This window comes from Balaenoptera musculus, chromosome 12, assembly GCF_009873245.2.
Source record: "Balaenoptera musculus isolate JJ_BM4_2016_0621 chromosome 12, mBalMus1.pri.v3, whole genome shotgun sequence".
NCBI lineage: Eukaryota > Metazoa > Chordata > Mammalia > Artiodactyla > Balaenopteridae > Balaenoptera > Balaenoptera musculus.
In genome coordinates, this window is record NC_045796.1 from 39,154,111 (window position 1) to 39,176,193 (window position 22,083).

At 39.1% G+C, this 22,083-nt stretch overlaps 1 protein-coding gene and 1 long non-coding RNA gene across 2 annotated transcripts in view; one reads left to right on the forward strand and one right to left on the reverse strand.

Moving 5' to 3' along the window:
• The window catches only part of TRDN (triadin), a 370,489-nt gene that overhangs the window by 134,248 nt on the left and 214,158 nt on the right, over positions 1-22,083 (forward strand). The window lies entirely within an intron of this gene.
• Positions 4,073-22,083, reverse strand: part of LOC118905102 — a 56,764-nt gene continuing 38,753 nt past the window's right edge. Inside the window, exons 4-6 of the long non-coding RNA XR_005022162.1 lie at positions 9,150-9,319; positions 7,861-7,925; positions 4,073-5,845 (exon numbers count right to left, since the gene is read on the reverse strand). This is a non-coding gene — a long non-coding RNA (uncharacterized LOC118905102). The remainder of the gene's footprint in view (positions 5,846-7,860; positions 7,926-9,149; positions 9,320-22,083) is intronic.

Genomic DNA, 22,083 nt, shown 5'->3' on the forward strand with positions numbered 1-22,083 from the left:
AGCAGTTGAGAAAGTTTCTAGGCATCCAGCTTGAAGCACCTTCAGATGGAGTGGGGGCAGGCAGTGACAATCTGATAGATTTTTTCAGGTTTGCAGTTTGAATATGTCTAGTGATCTTTCTGATTGGCCATAGCAACAGGCATGAAGATTGTCAGTGCATGAGCTGTTATGGTGATTTCTCTGAAGTTTATATCAAGTTGTCCAACTTTTTGCATGGCTTTGGAGAAAGGGCAGTTTTAGTTCTCAGTGATTCCGAATCAAAAGGGTGGGAGAAAAATTGGAAACCTTAGTTTGGAGAATTGTAGCCAAATATTGGTGAAAACTAGAAGAATTCAGGAGCAGTCAAGTTTACAGGTAGAAAACAAAACTTTAAAAGACAATGGACAGCAGTAGAATCTAATAACCATAAAAGTGTGTCACTGAAACATAATTTTCCTCTCTAAAAATCACCCTCATATCTATCAAATATAGACAAATTAAGGCTAATCTGTTTGCAAAATAAGTCTAGTTTCAATAAACTTGGTCTGATTATTTACATAAGTACAGTAAGAATAGTGAGTGGTCATATAGACTCTTTTAAACTGCTTTGTTGGAACTTTTCATGAGAAATCTCTAGATTGAACTTTTAAAGGCCTCTTGAAGCCAGAATAGTCAAGCCAGGAAATTGTCATCAGCCTTCGCCTGAAACCAAATATAGATTTGGGTGAACTCCTCTCTTCTCAAGGTCCCCAAAATATCTTGAGATTCCTGCACTTGCCAGGAAGTGACCTTCCTTACTCACCCGGTGAGACTGCTGACAACCCTGTAAGTAGAGCACCAGGCTGTTTCCCAGGAGCTTTACTGGTTCCCTAAAGCAAATCTTAGCTCCTTAAAGTGGGCTGGTCATATCTGAGTCTATGTATGTATCTCTCAAATATGACACTCCAATCAAAGCCCTGGTAATATAACCAATGTTTTCAATTTTGTCCTGTTAGAAAGAGAAAAGATTCTTATTGAAGTTATGCAAATAACTATACTGCCATTAAAAAAAAAAAATCCTTAAAATGCTAAGAGTTCCCAAGTTCTGGAGGGATGAGGTAGGGAGAAAAAGATAAATGTTTTAATTCTGTTTATGATTTACCAAATTGCTGTAAGTCGTAGGTAGCGAAATTTAAAAATTCTTTGTATCTGTAAGACAAATGATTAAAAAACAGTAACATTTTAGACAAAAAATCATAAAAATTATAATCATATTCGTCAGCTCATTCAGTCCTATGTAATTTATTCATGCTCTGATTGAGTCTAGTTGTTCCATTAGCTCTGTCAACCTTGCTTGATGATTGAGGGTGATAGGGATGGTGAAAATTCCAAGAAGTTTACAAGGTTTTCACTAAGGCTCAAATGATTTGCCCAGTGAAGTGGACAAATCACTTGATGACCAGAGACTGTGAAAGGTATACCCCAAGTGAGAAACACATTTTCTGACGGTTTCTTTGCCACTGTGAAGGCATCAGCCTTGTACCAAGAGAAGGCTTCAACCCATCCTGAAAACATTATGCAATAACAATAATACACTGATAACCCATACTAACTTGCAGTTGAATGAAGTTCAGCTGCAGATGTTTAAAGGGTTCAGTGGGAGGAGGTCTGAGGCCTCTGACAGGTCAGACATTGCTGGTAGACTGTTTTCACAATTTCATAGCAGTCTCCCAAGCCATGTGTATTTACAACTTGAGTAATATTAAATGCACTATGGTGGGTGAAGGAATACAGAAACCAAAAAATGGGGTTTGCCACAGAGCCACAAAGAACCAAGTGGCCATTCTGAGTTTCCCGTAGCCCTAAATGTTTATATAATTTACAGCTATTGTTTACCCATTTTTACTTCTCTGATTCAGGAGCAACTATTAGCATGTACAAGGACATTGGAATGGCAAAATTCTGGCAAAAAGAGGTCTTTTTTTTACATTAACGTTCTGTGGATTGGCAAATTTATGAATATATTTCATAATTTCTAAAGACGTATGCTACTTTATAGTACAATCCTTAGATAAAGCAGAAGACATGTTTACTAAGAAACCCAAACATCTTTAGTTTCTCCATTATAAAAAGACAAAAGTAGATAAAACTATGTTGAGTAATTAATGCTCAAAATTTTATCTTATTTGGAAATGATCTAGGTATTCAGTGAATTTCCATTATTTAACTTAATTTAGCAAAACTCTAAGGTTTCAAGTTACCAGAGAGATTTGGGAAACTATTTTAAGTAGGCATATCGTAAAACAATCATTGTTTAAAAGTTATCTAAAAATTCTTATTCATTTATATCCTATAATTCAATACATTTGTTCTTAACAATCATACTTAGATTACTCATGAAAATTTTAGGAAACATTAAAGCAATTAGCCATCAACTTAAGTTGTTTCTGTTGATGTTGTTTGTCTGGTAAATTTAGTACAGAGATACTATGACCTTATTTGACTTTTAGTAAACCCCAGTAGAACAAACGTATAATACTGTGCTTAATGCTGATAACTCTGAAGGCATGTCTGTGTTAATTAAATGAACAAACTTAAACTAGCTTTTATTTACCAAAAATTATCGTAGCTCTCGTGAACCTGAAAAACATTTGGGTTAGTTTCTACTATATCTTTGAGAGTATACTTAAATAGCGCTTGTGTGTTTTTAAGCCAGTTAAATTGAGCTCTTTTATAATTAATTTTGGTAATACCACTCAGAGGCAGAAAAATACCGTGTCTATAATATACATACATAAACATATAGATAGACATAAAAGAGATACCTTATAGTTTTCATTAAAAGTGTTTTTTGAACCAGAATTTTGGGCAGGGGTGCTTATACAGCAATTTGTATTTTAAAAGCCCCCTTTCCATTTTTTTAAAATTCAGTATTAAGAATTGGAGATGGTCTAGATAAGAGTTCCTAGAGAGATTACTAGCCTTTTGAGTTAAATAGGGGAGGTTTTGGGGATTTATGGAAAGGAATGGGTGGAATGTGAACTTCCTCTAGAACTGAATTTCCAGTTTTGCAAAGATTTGTAAGATCGTAGGCTGATCAACCATCCAACTACATCATCCTCAATTTGCTTCTTTATATCAGGGAGACTTCTGACTATGATTTAACTCAAAAAATTTTTATGTTCTGCTCAGGCAATTTTGTTGGCATGTCCAATTAATATTGCTTGAAGGGTAGATTGTTTTACAAAACTAGGTAGGGGAAACATTCCCCAATAAGATACAATGGCCATCCCCATAATACAATCAGGTAAAAGAGATGCAATTGTTTTATGTAAGGCCTGTTCAAATATATCAATTCTCCTATAAAATTTTATCTTAATTCCATTAACTCTTACATTACTAATTATAGCCTCCATTAAGATTTCATGAGTAAGTTTTGGTTTTACAATACTGGGTGGGGGAAATTTTCCCAGCCAGGCATAATACTATTCCTATAAAACATTCAGGTAAAGTTGGCATAATTTCTTTACATAAAGCTTTTTTAAAGATTCAAATTTTTGTAATCCTATCAACTCTTAACATTTCTATATTCTTTCAATCTAAATGTAGCCTGAGTCAGAACTTCATCAGTGGGTATTGGTACCAGTTCATAAGGTTACCATGTCAAGGGGTTCCTGGAAACTTCTATTTTCTATCCCCAGACCATTTTAGTCACTCTTCTGCAAAAGGCTTTGGGCCCCCAATGAGGGGTTAAGCCAAGGAATCCTGGCTCCCTTGTCAATCTTTAACTTGATTAACTGGCCTGTTGCCCTTAGTGATTACTGATCACAATTCTCATAGTAATCGACACCTTTCAGCTTTTCAGATTTCTCCAAACTGGTATAAACAGACGAACTTATTTGGATTTCTTTAATGTTGGTGGATGAACAGGGGGCCACTTTGGCCACCCAGCCTTTGGTAGCGCTATATTAGTACCTTTATGGTAACCCCATCAATGTCTGTTTTATTCATCCTGATGCTGGATGGCTTTATTAAAGGTTCAGGGTCTTGTTCTACCTGTCCAAAAAGAATTTTGGACAAGGAATGCAATGGAAAACACACAGAGACTGAAGCATAAAGAGAAACAAAGAAGCAGTTTATTAAGAAGCGAAAGTATGCACTCCGAGAAGAATGTGGGTGTCCTCGCAAGTGAGGAGCGCCCCGCGGGTTTTCTGATTTCCCTTTTTATTTCATCTTAACCTTTGAATAGGCATGAGTTTTTTCTATTAGGTGCAGAATATTCATTGATGAGAAAGTTGAGGCGGGGCGATTATCTCATCCATCCATTCTTGTGCACTGGGCTCCTGAAGCCACCACACGTGCATCCTGAGAGCTATTTCCCCTTAAGTTTTCCCTTACCAGTTGAGCGCCACCCTGGAACGTTGTATAGTGGTCATTTGAAGCCTGGACATTTTTACTGCTCATGCTCGGTCTTGCTCTGCGGGCTTTGTGATCAGGGTTCCCTATTCAGATGTCACAAAGCTTAATCAAAATCTAATTTATGTTCTTGTGGCTGATGCCATTCTTCCATGTTTCATGATCTCATTAAGTGCAAGACAATGAGGTGGCTTTGCCTTTTTGCCTAATGCCTATACATGAGTGTTACCGGAGAGTAGGTTCTTGTCTCATCGCAGAAAGTATTCAGAGAGGAGACAGGAAAGTCAAGAAAGCAAAGCTAGGATTTATTTAAGCGATAGGATGCTCTCAAAGGAAGAGCAGACAGTATCAGTTGAGTAGCTGTGCTGTTTACAAGATGTTTGGCTTCCTGTCATTTGGCCCATGTCCCCTTTCTCTGTTTATATCTAGCTATCTGCCTTCTCTAACATTACCCCTTCAAGGAGTCTGGACCCTTAAAATCTTTTAAGGGGTAAAGGGTTGGTCCAACTTCTGTAACTGGGTCGACCTGAGCATGGGCATTGTCCCTGCTGCCTGTGGGTGCAGATCTCCTTGCTGTCGGTCAGAGATAGGGGTCTTGGGGTTTTTACAGTGGTGGAGATAGAGTGGGGAGTAGAAGGAGGCAGCAACCTTGTCCAGTGGATGTTGATAGTCCTCATCTTCAGGTGGGATGGGCTGAAATCCTTGTTGCATCATCATTTGAAGTTGGAGTTTTCTGAAGCCATGGGGTTTTTTCCCTTGGCACCTCAGGTTTCGATACAGCAGCTGTTAACAGGGAGAAATTGGAGTATACCTGAGTATAGTTATTAGTTATATTAAACATTAGTCCTGAATATTGTCTAATCCCTATGCTGGCTTTCTCTTGTGTATTGTTAACTATTATTGATATTATGCTTTTATTGTGAGTTTTAGTTTTCTTTATTCCAGTCACTAGGTTCCACCAGACAGTGACATTCCCTACATATTGGATATTGGCAGTCTGGTTGGTGTCTGTTACCCAACTGTGATTACTGAAAACTAGAGTTTGATTGCAGTATGTTTCATTCAGCCATCGTAATTCTTGTCCCTGGATGCTAATACCAGTAAAACAGAGGCTAGCTTTGCCTAAAAGCTGAAATATCCTTCCCTCTGATTTGGAGGAGGGTGTCTGTTCCAGAGAGTTTGGCTTCCAGTTGGTTCCTGCCCTAGTCCTTCCTTCCTTACCACACCGGATGGTAAATGAGAACCCAGCATATTTTGCTGTCAGCCCCATCAGGTCCTTCAAGAGGTGGGGAGTCCTAAAAAAGACATACGTAGGTCCTCTGGGGAGGTGTGGTCGTGGGGCAGATCCAGCAGTCAGATGAGTTAGTTCCTTTAGCAGTGACATTCATGGTGTCAGACAGTGGATGTTTGTAAGCTGGAGCTGTGACGATGTGAATAACAAAGAGGACCGTTAGGATGGAGACATGACTTCCTGAGAAGCAAAAGAGCAGATAAGAAGAGAGTTTACTGGACAGGGAGGGTATTGACACCTGGAAGGGAAGTTATTAGCCTCTTTTAAGGTGATTTTTACAGGACTGACAAACTTTGTTTTCCCTGGGGTTCCCTGATCCCAGACCTGTGGATCTATAAGTTGTTTTTTGTTTTTTAATTTGGGGGAAATATTTTGGGCTGGACTGTCCATAAGGCATAATCCAGCCTTAAATAGGCCTTGGTTTTAATTTTTAGGGCGAATAAGACTGAGAGAAAATCCCTTCCCAATAAATGAGCTGGGGCATTTAGGCATGACAAGAAACTTGTGAGTTACAAGGGTCTTTCCCCAGGTGCAAGTGAGAGGGGTGGTGAAGTGTTTTAGCCTTGGCCTTCCTTGTACCCCAACAACAAAGCAGGTTTTGGGGGCAAGGGGCCCAGTGTGAGAAGTCAGGACAGAGTAAGTGGCTCCCGTGTCCACTAGAAAGTGGACAAACTGACCTGCCACGTCAGTGGTCACCCATGGTTCCTCCCGTGTGATGATGACTGTCTTCTCGGGAGCCTTGGGAGGTCCCAGGTCCCGTCAATCAACCACTGCCATGACTGGCATGGGGGAATTTCCTGCTCCCTTCGGAGCTGGGGACATTCCCTCTTCCAGTGGCCCATCTTCTTACAGAGTGGGCATGGCATCTTGGGTGGAGGCTGGGAACTGTTTCCCGGGTATTCCCTGCTCCAGTGTTTGAGGCTCCCATAGCTAAAACAGGTTCCCTTTCCTGGTGGGGGTCTTCTGGGAGTACTTTTGGGGTGACCAGGAGGTGGTTAGGTCTTGTCATGAGAGCTGCCAAAAGCCTGGCTTGCCATCCTTCCTTTCTTAAGTCATGCTGTTCCTTCCTTTCTTCCTCAGCCTGGTCTCTATTGTTAAAGACACTGAAGGCCATATCAATAAGAAGGTTGAGAGGGTTTGGGGCCCCATGGAAGCTTTTGAAGCTTCTGATGGATGTCAGAGGCTGATTGGCTGGTCAAGTGGGTTGTAAATACAATGTGTCCCTCGAAAGTGTTTGGGTCTACATTCATATGCTCTCTGAGGGCGTCTACCAATCAGGTCTGAAATAGGGCTGGATTTTTATCTTGGCCTTGGGTTATCTCCTTAACCTTAAATAGTTAACAGGTTTAATTATGCATCAATTCATCCCTTCAGTAAGGCAAAGGATTATGTGGTCCCTTCTAGTGATACCAGGTTGACCCGGCTGATAGTCCCAATTGGGGTCCCAGCTGGGACCCATTAGAGGTACTGCTGTCATGCCCACAGGGTGCTGATGAGGTTGGGCAACGTATAATCCATCAGCATGTTTGACCGTGTGCCCAAATACGGGGTCTTTTCCTCGGTGTGGCAGCAGTGGGAAAGGACAATATTTAGGTCCTTCCAGGTAAGATCAAAGGAGAGAGTCAGTCCCTGGAATTCTTTGGGGAACCGGTTGGGGTCCTCCCAGAACCTGCCCAAGCGAGTGCGGCACTGGTTGAGGTCAAAGAAAAAGGGGTGTGGACTCGGGTAATTCCCTGAGGCCCGCCTACTACTTCCTGAAGGGGGCAAAGCAGCTCTGGCTGCACGTCTGGTACGGAAGGGTCAAGAGGCTTATAAGGCAGGTGAGGGGCGAAGATGGTAAAAGAGTGTTGGGGCTTGGGTCGTCTGTCTGGGGCTTGTGTTCCTCCAGGGGTGCCACTAGAGAGGGCATTTGTACAGCCTGAAAGGCTCCCAGCTGGCAAGGTTCCCTAACATAGGACTTGCATAGCTCCAGGTTCTCTCTTAGGGCCATAAAAGCCTGAACCTAAGGAACTGCTACCCATTTTCCCTGCCTTTGGCAACAATGTCTAACTGTAGGATGGTGTTATAGTTGAGGCTTCCATTCTCTGGCCAGGCCTCATCGTCCTCAATGGGGCAAAGCTGTGTTACAAAAGAAAATGAGCTTTTTCCGTTTTAAAGCATCTGGAGAAAACTTGCCCCAGTGACTCAGAACGCACCTGAGGGGTGAGTCCTTGGGGATGGAGGAGGTGTGTCCCATCGTTCCTTCGGGGAGAGGGCGCTCCTGTAACAGAGAGGAGCACCAGCCTTAGGAGGGCCCATGGGGGGTCCCTAAGACAGGGCTGGTTCCAGGCCTCCCAATCCCCACAGCCCATCGGCCCTAGCCGAAATGGGGATTAGCTACCCCCCTTATGGCGGTCCTGCTGGGGCCTATGTCCTATCCTGGCATCCTTGGTACCCAGGATGAGTGACCTTCCTCGAAGGCGTCTCTATAGATTTTAAGTCCAGTGATTAATCCCTGTGTTCCAGGGTATGTTCCCCTGGAACGGACAGCCTCATTGTTCTAGGACCTATTTAGTCAGGGAACAATCCTTTCTCTAAAAGGGTGGTAAGTTTATGAAAATAGGCCCTGGGCCTTCAGGGAGGTGGTTTGTAAAAAAAGCGTCTCTTTTCCCTTCGCTTTTGTGGGCAGCGCCCCTGGGTCTCAGTCCCGTCGCCCCCTCCATCCAGTGGGCTACGGCGGAGTGGTGCAGGGTGGGATACGGCAGCACCAAGCAGAGGCACTATATCTGCACTTGAGGGGACAGAGGGCCCGGCGGCCCGGTGAGGACACTCCCAATCCCTCAACCCGGAGGAGGCAAGCGCAGTGGGGACACCGGTCACCGCCGGGGCTCGTATCCCCTGGGCGTGGCCATGTGCGCTACCCTCCCCTGGGCGAGGCCCCTGCCTCCTAGGGCGAGGCGGGGAGCCGGGGCAGGGACAGGCCCAGTTTACGGGAGGGGGCGGAGCCCCGGGAGCGCGCACGGAGGCGGCGGCGAATGCTGGCGGCCTGGACGCGGCCCCACCACCGTGAGCCCCACCTGCGACACCCAGACCGCCTGCGGCCGAGGGAGCTCCCGAGGGGACCGCGGCACCGCCTCTGTGCGAACCCTCCTACAGTCTGAGTGAGGCTGCATTTTATATCGCCACACAGCTGAACCCGAGGACCGTTAGTTAAATGGTGGATAAGGCAAAGCCAGAGGGCAAAGCTCCTGTGGTTCGGGTCGCTAGCTGCCTGTGAGACGGGCTGGAAACTTCTCCTGACTTGCCCTGCACAGTGAGAAGTGCAAGACCTCGCGGTGAGGTTGGAAAGTGCCTGGCAGATTTCTTTCCCCCCATTTCCGGCCGAGTAAGGCGCAGAAGGAAGAGTGGAAGGAGTGAGAGAGGGAGGCAGAGACGGTAGGCGGAGGTGGACCGATAGTAATCCTATAAGGGGAGCCGCGGGGAGAGGGCGGTGTTACGCTTTTACCTGTGGGCCGAAAAGCCTTGCGTGGCAATTGCCTCCAGGTGGGCGGACAGGCCTATCCTCTCTTCAGTCCGTTCCACGTCTGACTCATCCTCTTGCGGGAGAGTTCTCGTGGTGAGTGTCCTAGTGGCTTTTACAGCTGGACCCACGCGCACATCATGGCGGCAATTGGTCTGAAAATGCGACAGTGAGAGAGAGAGAAATGGCGGGAAGTCAGGCAGAGCCTCTCAAGCTCAAGGGAGGCAAGAGGCTGAGGCTTACCGATTCTCCTGGCTGTTCCTCGCCAGAGATGTTACTGGAGGGTGGGTTTTGTCTCATCACAGAAAGAATTCACAGGTGACAGGGAGGTCAAGAAAACAAAGCAAGGCTTTATTTAAGTGATAGGATGCTTAGGATGCTCTCAAAGGGAGAGCAGGCAGTGTCAGATGAGTAGCGTCTCTGAGCTTCTTTGGCAAGCCGGTTATGTGCGGTGTAGAAATGAAGGGGTAGAATATTCATTGGGGAGGGAGGGTTTTGGGGTCTTATTCCCTGATTTTCATTCCTGAGGGGAGGAGGGATTTTTTTCCATATTTAATCTTGGTGGGGAGTGTCATGGCATTGGTGCATGATGGGAACTTGTTATCTGCAAGGCTAATTTTATTGTAATGAGAACAGTCCCGCCTTTTCCCACATTTCTTTGTGTGCCTCCAGGACACTTATCACCGCATAATGTGTGGTTTCCTGCCAGTCTGGAGGTTCCTGTTTTTCTTTGTCTGCTCAAGGACCCCCACTGTTTATTATTTACAAGATGTATGGTTTCCTGCCATTTGGCCCATGTTCCCCTTTCTCTGTTCACATGTAGCTATCTGCCTTCTCTAACATGAGGCTGTCCTTGGGCCCAGTCCTATCTTTCCTGCCTCAATCCCATTTTTAATAGCCATCTAAAGATTTCCACACTGCAGTCCATGCAGTTTCCATGAGTCCTGTGACTCTTCTCTTTCTGATTTCTCTTTGTTCCATCTCTTTGAATACTTCCTTTATTGACTTTATTTCTTAATAACTCTTTAAAAAATTTCGCCTTGTTGGGAAGAGTCCCTTGACTCTCCCCTCAACCTCTTTTCATTATCCTGTTAATTAACATAATATTTTTATTAGCATCTGTAAGATCCATGAGGGAAAGCTGAGACTGCTTCTTGAAAGTGTTTTTGTTTTTTTTTTTTTTAATTAGGGAAGTTCTTAAGGCTAGCCATTATATTTCTTTGATTCACTTTTTAATTTGGTCTTTCCATAGGTGCCAATAAAACATCTGTTTATGATGACAGCTCTCTAAAAATTTACCAATTTAGAAGTTTTCCCAATTCAGAGGACCCATAATTGGCAAGTAGGATCTTAATAGTGATTCCAACCAATAAGTCTTTCTATGGTTTAACCAAAGATGCAAGAGGTGTCCCCAAAGGAGAGTGCAAAGAGATGCAGCCTTCATAAGATCCAAAAAGTTCACTCCCAAAAATAATCTAAGAAAGCAAAGATCTTTGTTGCACAGGCAGTAAGGATGATGTAGTGCCTGCACTAACAAAGCAAAAAAGGTTGAGATGAAAATGGCTCCTTTTCAATGGCTCCTTAACAACTTCCCTATAGGTTGTTAAGGGAGGGGCAGTAGTTTTCTCTTAAGCCTGTAGGATCTCTGTTGCCCGAGCTCAAAATAATCCACATGCCAAAGGGGCACATCTTGGGGAGGTCTGTTCTGAGCCTCCACACTACTAGCCATACAGAAAGGTCCCTTCTAAAGTCATATGTAAACATTCTCTAAACAGTCATGAGTTCAAATCTCTAGCACTATGTAATATTCAAACTCTTGAAAATAATTCCCAAGTGCCATGGTTTTAGATTTCTTGATACCATTTATTGACTTTCTAGTTGCCTTCATAATTTATTTCATCTACCTACATTCATGATTTTGAAGGTTTGTTGCCATAATGTATAAGAAATTAAAGAATATGTAATCATGAAGATGCAAAAAAAAAAAAGAAAAAAATATGTAGATTGGTATATCTTATCTGGGGGAGTGGAATGGAAGAAGTTAGAGAATGGAAGCCTGTATGGTATGCCTATTGTTTCATATAAAAAATTATATAAAGCTTCATAAGTGTACAGAAGGAAAATTAATAATATTATTTTTGTTGGTGAGACAATACATAAGATGAAGTGAGAAAGCACTAAATATGGCTTGCATTTTGAAAAATAAGGAATGAGAAACAAGGTTTAATCTGGGCATATTAATTTAGAGAAAATGCAAGTGATAGACTTTGACTGACAATTACAGAATAAAACAATTCCTGCCAAGTTTATTGCTCTGCATGTATCCAGTATTTATAAAACATTTGTGCTTCCATCTGCTTCTGTTTGGGATTAGTGGAACACCTGTTATTATTTAGTTAGAGTTCATTATTAATTATTGGTAATGAGTTTTTAAAACTACAACTTGATTTTTCCCTCTGGGATGAAGTTTCCTTTTTTTTTGGATAATACTGTCCCACCCTCAAAAGTAGCCCAAATTACAGTTCAAATTTGAAAAACCTTGTTAAATGTGCTAATGCCATGATGTCTCATATGTTGCTTTTTTTTTTTTTAAAGATTTATTGATTGATTGATTGATTGATTGATTGCTATGTTGGGTCTTCATTTCTGTGCTAGGGCTTTCACTAGTTGCGGCAAGCGGGACCACTCTTCATCGCGGTGCGCGGGCCTCTCACTATCGCGGCCTCTTTTGTTGCGGAGCACAGGCTCCAGACACGCAGGCTCAGTAGTTGTGGCTCACGGGCCTAGTTGCTCCACAGCATGTGGGATCTTCCCAGACCAGGGCTCGAACCCGTGTCCCCTGCATTAGCAGGCAGATTCTCAACCACTGCGCCACCAGGGAAGCCCCACATGTTGCTTTTTTATCTCATCAAATAAAATACTTCTGACTAATATTGTCTTAAAATGTTTTAGCTATCTGAAGATGAACTGAATTGCTCTTTCTCTACAGTGAATATGCAGTATCCTATGGCCAGAAACAATCCCCACCTCAATTACAGGGACCATCTTAATTAGGCAGAATGAGCTATAGGGATCAGATCATTTTGTTGTATCCAGTTAAAGTTCTCTTATACTGACGCACTCTATATTAAGTTGAAAAATTAAGAAAATTCTGTTTAAACCTGGAAAATTAGTGTATGCTACTAAGGCCAAAACTATGAGCAACTGGAGTAGACATATGTCTACAATGTGTAATTTTAGGGATATTATGGACATTGAAGAGCTCCTTTTTTCAAGAAATACTTTCTCTGCTGCCCTTCAATAACTAACAACCCCACCATTAGATCTCCTGGATGTGTAGATGTTCAATGTAATAGGATGCATTTTGAATAGCCCCTGACCTACTTTAGGGAGGAGGGAGGGGAAGAGGAAGAGAGGGAGAGACTGAGAGAGAAGGAGAAAGAGAGAGATCCCATCTTCACATGGGGGCTGTCCTGAAGCTGATGACCCCCACTTTTCCTCTAGGGCTAAAGTGTCTAGTTGTCATTTTCTTTTTTTTAATTTATTTTTTATTTTTCAATTTCTATTGAGTTATGATTAACCCACAATATTATTATATTAGTTTCAGGTGTACACCTTAGAGATTGATATTTTTATACATTATGAAATGATAACCACAATAAGTCCAGTTACCATCTATCACCATACAAAGTTTTTGCAACACTTTTGACTATATTCCCTATGTGTACCTTACATCCCCATGACTTGCTTATTTTATAGCTGGAGATTTGTACCTCTTAATCCCCTTCACCTATTTTGTCCATCCTCCAACCCCCTCCTCTCTGGCAACCACCAGTTTGTTCTCTGTATCTATGAGTTTGTTTCTGTTTTATTTTGTTTGTTCATTTGTTTTGTTTTTTATATTCCACATATAAGTGAAATCATGTGGCATTTGTTTTTCTCATTCTGATTTATTTCACTTAGTATGATAGCCTCCAGGTCCATCCATGTTGCCTCACATGGAAAGATTTCATACTTTTTTTTATGTCTGGGTAATATTCCATTGAATATAAATATATATATATATATATATATATATATATATATATATATATATACACCACATCTTCTTTATCCATTCACCTATTGATGGATACTTAGGTTGCTTTCATATCTTGGCTATTGTAAATAGTGCTGCAGTGAACATAGGGGTGCATACATCTTCACAAATTAATAGTCTTATAAGAGAACTATTAAAACTGGTCAAAGCAGACTTTGGTGGCAACTCTGAGACTCAATTTACAGTGTCTTTTGTCTATTTGTTTTTTGTTTGTTTTTAGAAATTTATAGTACAGATGGTCAAGATAGAAGCCTTTAGATTTATTAATCTTTATCAACTTTCCAGTAACTCCAATCTCCTTTTCCATACTTTGTGGCTAAGCACATTTTTCTTAAGCGACAGCTTACTGATAGTTTCATTCATTTAGGTAGACTCTTTAAAAGAGACATCATGATTTTGCTAGGCATTTTCATACTCCCTCTTCATCAGCTTCCACTTGGGCCAAATAAATTGCATGCATTACTGGACAGAGTCAACCATATTAAACAAGTGACACATTTCTATGAGTAAGAAATCACATGGCTCACAGACCCCTTTATACTTACTATAGATAAAGAAATCAATTTAAATGTCCAGTACAAGGACCAGGGCTAGTGTGCTTTCGCTTAGTAATTTTAACACTTTTTTTCAGCTTTTCATCTCTGTAGCCATTATGATTAAAGTTCAATACAAGCTAAAGTTTATCCCTTAGAAGTTATCCCACTATTGAAATTCCAGCTACTGTCTGACTTTTACTTGAGCCAAGAGTTTATGTCAAGGTAATTTATTCTACTTTCTGTGTCATTTATTCTCTTAAAATTGAAGGTATTCACCTATCAAAATCTTTTCTGACTATAATAAGGTATTCTTTGGCAGCCCACATTCCAATTCTATGGGTTTTAAGTCCATCGCTAGAAAGAGCCTCAAGGAATAAGTTAGTACTCTCATTTTATTAAGATCCTTTTCTTGAACTTCAGTGGTGCTTAACTGCATTTTTGGTTTGATCCTGCTGAGACGAGGTCAAATGTAATTGCATTATAGTCACTGTTATTCAGTGGTTTAATCTAATGTATTTCAGAGCTCAATCGGCTGTATTGGAGAAGACTAGGTAAAATTTAGCCTTGCTCTACTCTTCTTCAAAAAATCCTGCTCCTAAAAAACATACTCACTTTAGTTCCAAACATCTAATTATTTTCACAGAACAAAAGCTTTGGGAGTTTTGATGTTTACTCAGTAAGCATTTGTTGAATCCTCTCTATAAGGTGATAATCCAGAAAAGAGATAAGACATAGTACAAATAATTTTATAACTAAGGAAAACTTGATAGGTATGCGGTAGAGGTTCAGAAAATGTACAAGCTAATCTCAGGATACTACAACAAATAGTTATCTCCACTTATCATTTGGACCTCTTAATGTTTTTAATAGTTTAAATCATTTAAAAATTGTTCACAGAAGTAAGATTAAAGGAATGGTGAAAATTGTGATAAAAACTTAAACATAGCAAAGTTAAATGTTTATTTCATCAATTCCCTGGTTTTGAAGGTGTGTACACTCCAAATTGGAAACATCTTCCAAAAGGAACTAAAACCCCTCCTCAACTATCATGCATAAACCTACAATGTATCCACCTTGAAGATACCAGTTCCGGATTTCAAACACATCTTTAATAGACTCTAGGATGTTATTACTTCAAATTCTTTCAGAACTTGCATCATCAAAATGCAACAGTTGAATTTCTGAAATTTCTGATGGCTCATAATTTTGTTGAAAAGACGATGTCATCTTGATTCCATAATTGTAAAACATTTTTATTTTTAGATTTATAAACATTAATCAGAGTGATAAATCCAATAATTTAAAAATTTATACATTATTAATCCTTCTGACTTCCTTAGCATTTGTACACTTAAAGAACATAAATTTTGGCACTCAGATTTTATAAAAGACGAAAGAGTACTATAACATAACCTTTTAACGAAATGAGACGTTTCACGTTCTTGCCACAAAATATTGCATGATAAAGTCCCAGTTGAAGAACTAACCAGATGAGAATACCATATTCTCTTTTTGTCCTTTGAAATATATTGTTCACTCATTGATTGTTGGGTTTGAGAAAATTCATTGTCATGTGAAGATTCATAGTCTAAAATTTTACTTGAACAGTCAATTTCAATTTCACCCTAATCATTAAGGTTTAGTGTACTGCTGTCTGTCTTTTTGCATTCATCTTCTGATTCACCCAATAACTTAAAAAGCTTTGTGTGTCAATATTCTTCTCTTTGCAGTAATGGATGGAAAATAAAACTCTAAATTCTAAACTGTATTAAATGAAACTAAAAGTAGACCGTAAAAATGTCTCCAGGCTTTATACCATCTTAAATGATGATGCAAAACTTTAGTCAACACAATGAAAAAACTGAATGATGAGATAATGATGATTTATCTTACAACTACATCATCCTTCTGGACAATTCCATCATTATTCTATTTTCTTAAATTTTTTTCTCCTTAGCATTGTTGGGAATAATTGACGAGTAATGATGAAATAATTCCTAAGTTGATGAAATAGAAAATGTTCAAGATATGAGAAAAATAAGGTCATGAATATCCCATAATGTGTGATTTTTAAAACTGTCCAATGGTGCTACATGATAATTACAAGATAGAGTGAGTTTTATTGTTTAAAAATAATTAATTTTAATTATTGTTTAAAAATAATTAATTATAGATCTTCTTTGGAAGATCTATAAGAAAAAATAAGACAAGGAATATTAGTCTCTACAAATAGTGAGAATAGCTCAAAAAAGAAACAAAAAAACTAAGATTGGCTTCAGTGGACCCAGATAGTACACTGGGAGCCAATGGAGAGAATGTAAAGGTGGGGGGCCACACAAGCCAGGATTTAAATACTTTGCTGTGGGTTTTTTTTTTGGGTCTTTAGTCTGGAGAATTTCTTTATAAAATTCATTTCTTAAGATTCTTAAAATGATAATATATGCACATGTCCTTCCCCAAATTTTTTTGCTTTCTCTTTTACTATGGAAATTTACTACAAAAAGATAGTGCTCCTAGTGTGAAAGTTCAGAGAAAATCTTATGGAAGAGGTAAAAATTGAAATGGACCTTGAGAAATTGGTAGGATATGCCTATATCAAGTTAAGGATAAAGACGTTTAAGGCTGAAGCAATAATAATTAAGGCACAGAATCACAATATATTGAAATGTTCTTTTGTGACTGTCAATTCTTGAGTATTTACTTTTTGCTAAATCTTATTTAATCCTACAAAACTTTGAGAGTGGTGTGTTATCATCCTTGTTTTATAGATGAGAGAACTGAGGCAGAGAGTTCAAGTGTTTTGTCCAGGTCATACACTGTGTGGACAGAGAATTTAAACCCAGGTCTGCCTAATTCTAAGGCCCTCAGGATTAAGATGAAATCTCTCAGCTTCCCAGACTTAGGGAACTGTCAGTGGTTCACTCTGATTGGCACTCAGGGACTTAGAAAGAGAAACAAGATTGGAAACGTTGTGCAAGATGGTTCAGAGAGAATGAAATACGAAGGACCAATTAGGGTAAGTCCGAGGAGAGGAAGTAAAGCTTGACCTTGGGAGGTGGTATGAAGGTAACTAAGTTGATTTTAGAAATATCACAAAAGTAGACTTGTGGGATTTATTAATATTGATACCATAGGAAAGGAAAGGAAAAGCTTATTCAGAGATTGTTGGCCTGAAAACCCAAAAAGATGCCCTATATAGGAAGTAAAGGAAGAGAGTGCCCACCGGAGTGGGCAGAGGTGGAGAAGTAGGAGACTGAATTCACTTATTCTTAAAGCCCCATATGGTATTCAGTTGCAAAAGGGGAATAAGTGAAAATTCCAATCCAGATGTCATTTGATAAGCATCTGCTAAATACTGAGGTTCATTCTGTATACTTTCACATACTTTATTCATTTAATTCTCACAGAAAGCTCAGAAGTAGGCAGTTAGAGAATCAAGTGTGGAACTTCGGGGAGAGGTCAGTGGTGGAGATGAGGTTGCCAGGAGACAGAGTGAAATAAGTCAAAGTACAAGCACTGAGTATCTTCTGCGTGCTCAGCAGTCCCAAACTGAGCACAATAAAGGACATAAGAATACTAAAAAATGATCTCTCTTTTAACAAGTGGTGTGGATGATTATTTGAAAGAGAAGAAAGGAACTAATTAGTAGAAAAAAGTTTAAACTTGAGAGAGTGCATAACACAGGCACTAAATGTTACAAGTTTCAGATGAGAGATATCCGTGATTTCTGGTGTCAGGGGAGATAATGTGCAACTAGAACTTGAAAAATGGATAGTATTTGACTAACTGCTGAAGAATACATAGGGCTTGCTTTGTGTATGAATGAAAGAGAAAATGAATGAGGACATAGCAGGACATGTGAAATTGATATGTTTATATGACAATGATGATATCAGACTGGATGGGGATAAATTAAGATTAGAAAACATTGGGGCATAAGAAGTGATGTTTGTGGTGACAGATTACAGACACTTCGTCAATCAGGCACGGCTGATATCTGGCATGGAAGAGAATCTTTGAAAGATTTAAAGTAGGACAGTGACACAAAACCAGTATTTCAGAGAGTGTGATCAGGCAGCCCTCTGCTTAAGGTATTGAAAACAGGAAAATTTGTGGAATAGTGCTAAAGCTGTTGAGTCTAAAACATGGTTTGGAAGGAAGTTGGGGCATATTTCACAAGCGATTTTTTCATGGGAGTGGCGATGGGAACTGTGTATAAGTGACTTAAGAAATTAATATTGCAACTCAAAATGCTGCAAACTCTCTTGACAATTTAAGTTCACACAAGAGGTAGAAACTTAAATGAGGTCTAGATATGAATAAGAAAAGTGAAATATGTGTGACTGTTGGTCAAAACCACAGTGTATGAAGGAAAGTGCTAGAACCAGACCTGTTTATAACCTAACAGACAGTAATTGCTTCCTTTTCTTCTTTGGCTGATTTCTGTTGTCTTGCATTGTTTTATTTTGATTCTTCAGAAGTGGCCGTTTAATGCATGAACATTACAGGCAGTGAGAACAGGTGGTTAGGCATACAGACTCCAGAGCCAGACTGCATGGTTTCAAATCTAGGCCCTAACACTTGCTTGAAATTATAACTTTAGTCCAGTTAATCGATCTCTTTAAGTCTCCATTTCCTCCCCTGTCAAATGAGGCGGATAGTGGGATTGTTGCAGAATACATGAGCAAATGGTCAAAGTGCACTGAAAGGCCAAAGCTTTCCAAGCACTTAGTTTTTTAGAACCACATCAACAGCATACTAGACCAATTTTGCCCATTCTAGTCATCTGATGTCTTCTATCCTTGGTTCTACTATCTATATAATGTGGGTAATAATACATAATTTATAGTGTTATACTGAGGTTCATATGAAAAAATCCTGCATTATATGCATTAATGAGTTTGGTTTAAGTGTCATCTAGATGAGTTCTACGAACCATGTTAGACTCTGTAGATATAGCAGTGAACAAGTATGTGTGATGCCTACTTCTCCTTTAAAATAGGATCATAGATACCACTTTATAGGGTAATAATGGAATAATTCATGCATAGACACATATACTTAGAACACTACCTGACTATAATATGTACTATTTAGATGTATAGTGGTAGCAGTGGTGCTCAAATATAGCAAAATTATGGTTTTCTACCCACCACTTCTTATTATCTTTCCGATTTAATTATCATATATTATTATCATCCTCTCCCTAGCAAGTCTTCCTTTACTGCCCTATATACACCTTCAAGAAACATTTTCCTTTAAATCCCTGTTGCCTCATACCTTGCCAGATACATGCTATGTTTATTGAATTGAATTCACGATGTATAATATTTATGTCACTGAAAAAAATTATTGATGATCATCCCAGAGCAGCCCTCTTTATTCATTCCTAGAAATAATCTTGTTATTTAGAAAGATGACAGGTTTCTAAGCATTGCAAATAGGCCTTGTGTAAAGATTCTTAAAGGAGTTATTGGTAGTATCTCTAGAGACGGAGTCTCAGAATTAACAAAGCTGGGTTTGCTGTGTGTGTCAGTAAACTGCAGGCAGCATATAGAATTACACAGAAGTGAGAAAAAAAGAGAGAAAGCCTACACTTCATTACGGGCGTGCGTAGTTCCTGGACTTGGCCCCATGAAAGTTGCCTTCTGATTATTTGAAGTATGGGGAATCTATTTAAGATAAATGTATCCAATTTTCATAGTTGTCTCAATCAATCCATTAAACATTCTAGTCATTATAAATAGCTAGAATGTGCAGAAATAGATCCAAGCACTTCTGAGTGGCCGTGATTCCTCTGATGCTGCTCCTACTCTCTCAGTCAGCTTCATTGTGATAAAGGGCATTAGGTTTGAGGAGAAGGCCAGTAAATAAGAATTCTCTCCCCACAGTATAATGTTCATATCACTTTACTTTCTCTTTGTACATGTAAGGAGAACAAACTGAAGACCTAACATTTCATTTTTCTTGCTTTCTCAGAATTTTATCTCCAGCCCTTTTGAAAGAGGTGTCAGATTCTAGAAGAATGTCTTTGCTGTGAGGGAACTTTCATTACAGTGTCGTTTTGGTCTGGCCTTGTCACTATTAATGGCATGGACCTGCTGTCAGATAAGAATAAATTCCTTCTCAGGTAGCCTACCGGGACTATTCAAAGCTTGTTCTAAAATAGTCTGAAAAGGAACAAATAATACAGAGTAATTTGAATTGCTGAATGAGAAGCAAGGAAAATTAGGGCTTAATCAAAGAATTATCAAACTAATTAGGTGTTATTTATTAATGTGTCATGTCTTTTAATAATCTTATCTGTCGTTTATATGCAAGAGCGCAGATTAAAAAAGCATTCTAGTGATTATGTAAATATATTCCCCTAGTGCTATTCTAAGGTTCATTTGGGTGGCCCAGAAGATAAAGAATAGGGAATTTAGGGCTTTCTAACCATTCAACTAAATGCATAGTTCTTAACCCTTTTCTTAAGCAAGTCTTATTTTATTTTATTTTTTATTTCTAAAAGCAGCCCTATTTTAAACATAGAAATAAGTATGCCCCATGCCTATTTTGATATAACTAATTATAAACTAAGTAGTTTGATATCGCTACTTTCAGAGAGACCTAATTTGGTAAACAAATATTCCTTGTCCATAGCTTTTATTCCCGTATAGGATGTTTGTGCAAGATGAAGACAATAATGAATTTTGCAATATTAACATTAACGTTATAAGCTGAAGACTCTTCAACCAGTCACTCAGTATTTTTTGATCAGTTCTATGACTGCTATTCTAGCCTAATGTATTTTATGTTTTGGTTTTCTAAAATATTCTATGTTGAGGCACTAATACTGTTATTCCCACATAGTAGTAATAATTATTCCACATTTGAAGATAATATGTTTTGCCTATTTATCTCCTCATCAATATCCAAGTTGATATGCTGAAAGTCATCCTATCAGTCAGTCTCCCAGCAGTTACTGAACCCCTAGTATGTACTCAATGCTGGTGGTCGTAACATGAGTTTCAAAGTAGAAGGAGGTAACGATCTAGTCAGAAGTTATTACACATAAAACAATGAACAGTATAAAGAAGCTTGGGGAGAAAAGTGGAAGAAGGTACTAATTAAAGACTAAACTATATGATGCAGATTATACTCACTATAAACACCTAGAGAAGAAAGAACCACAGAGGCTGGAACAGGCTTGATAAAGGTGAGGTCCTAGTATTTCATCAATGTTTATCTTCAGCTTTATTCTGATTGTTATTATTAGTTGCTTACGATGAGTTTAGTATTTATCCTTATTTAGGTGGTCAGTTTTTTCAACCCAAGAGGGAAAAGGTAGTGATATAATTAGGTGTACTTTTTTATTTACAATACCTAGTGAGAAATAAATACAGGAGAAAAACTGAACAAAGTAACGTCTCATCATGTAGTTGTTATCTATACCGCACTGTGTCCTTCCGGATTAGACCCCGTGATACTTTAGTGTCTGTCCTTTGTCATGCACACTTAATTATTTATATTACATTTCTCAAATCCGCACTGCTCTCTTTTATTCAATATTTCTGCTTTGTGGTTGACATGGTGCTCTCCTGAAGAAAAAACTGTCACCTATAAACCATTTTTTTTGCAACCACTCACATTGTTTAGGTAACGAGCATGTGTTTGGTAGACAAGGTTTGTAACAACTGTAATCTCTTAGAAATAGACGTAGAAAAAGCACCAATACTCTCATATTGAAACATCCGGTGAAAAACAAACTGATGATTTAATCTTCTCTTATATGGAGTTTACATAAGATGTAAACCTTTTCCGTTTTCTATTCAGGACAATGTTTACATTAATAATGATTTTTCCCCAGAGGATTATTTTTTGTGTAAATTATAAATAGCCTCCTGGCAGACACTGGATAAGCAGTGTGTACTTTTTTAAATGACAATATCAATTATACACAATTTAAAACAGGAAGAGAAGTTGGATGATTTCTAGATGTGTCATTCAGGTGAGAATATATTTGTGAATTTAATTGTGGTGTTAAGCCTATTACATAGTAATTATTAACATGTCCCCATTTTATCCTTTATCTATTAAGCACAAGCATTGAAATATTTAAATTTATGTTATCTGCCTGTAGTTGAAAAGATATGGAGTTTTATCATCTTTATTAAAGCACCCAGTAGAAAATTCTCCACTAAAACAAAATGTCAACCCCTTTTTTCTCTTCCTGAGGTAAATTCCAAAACCAGAAGATTCTTTATTAATTGACTCTAGGTTCTTCCTTAGGCTTTTCATATCT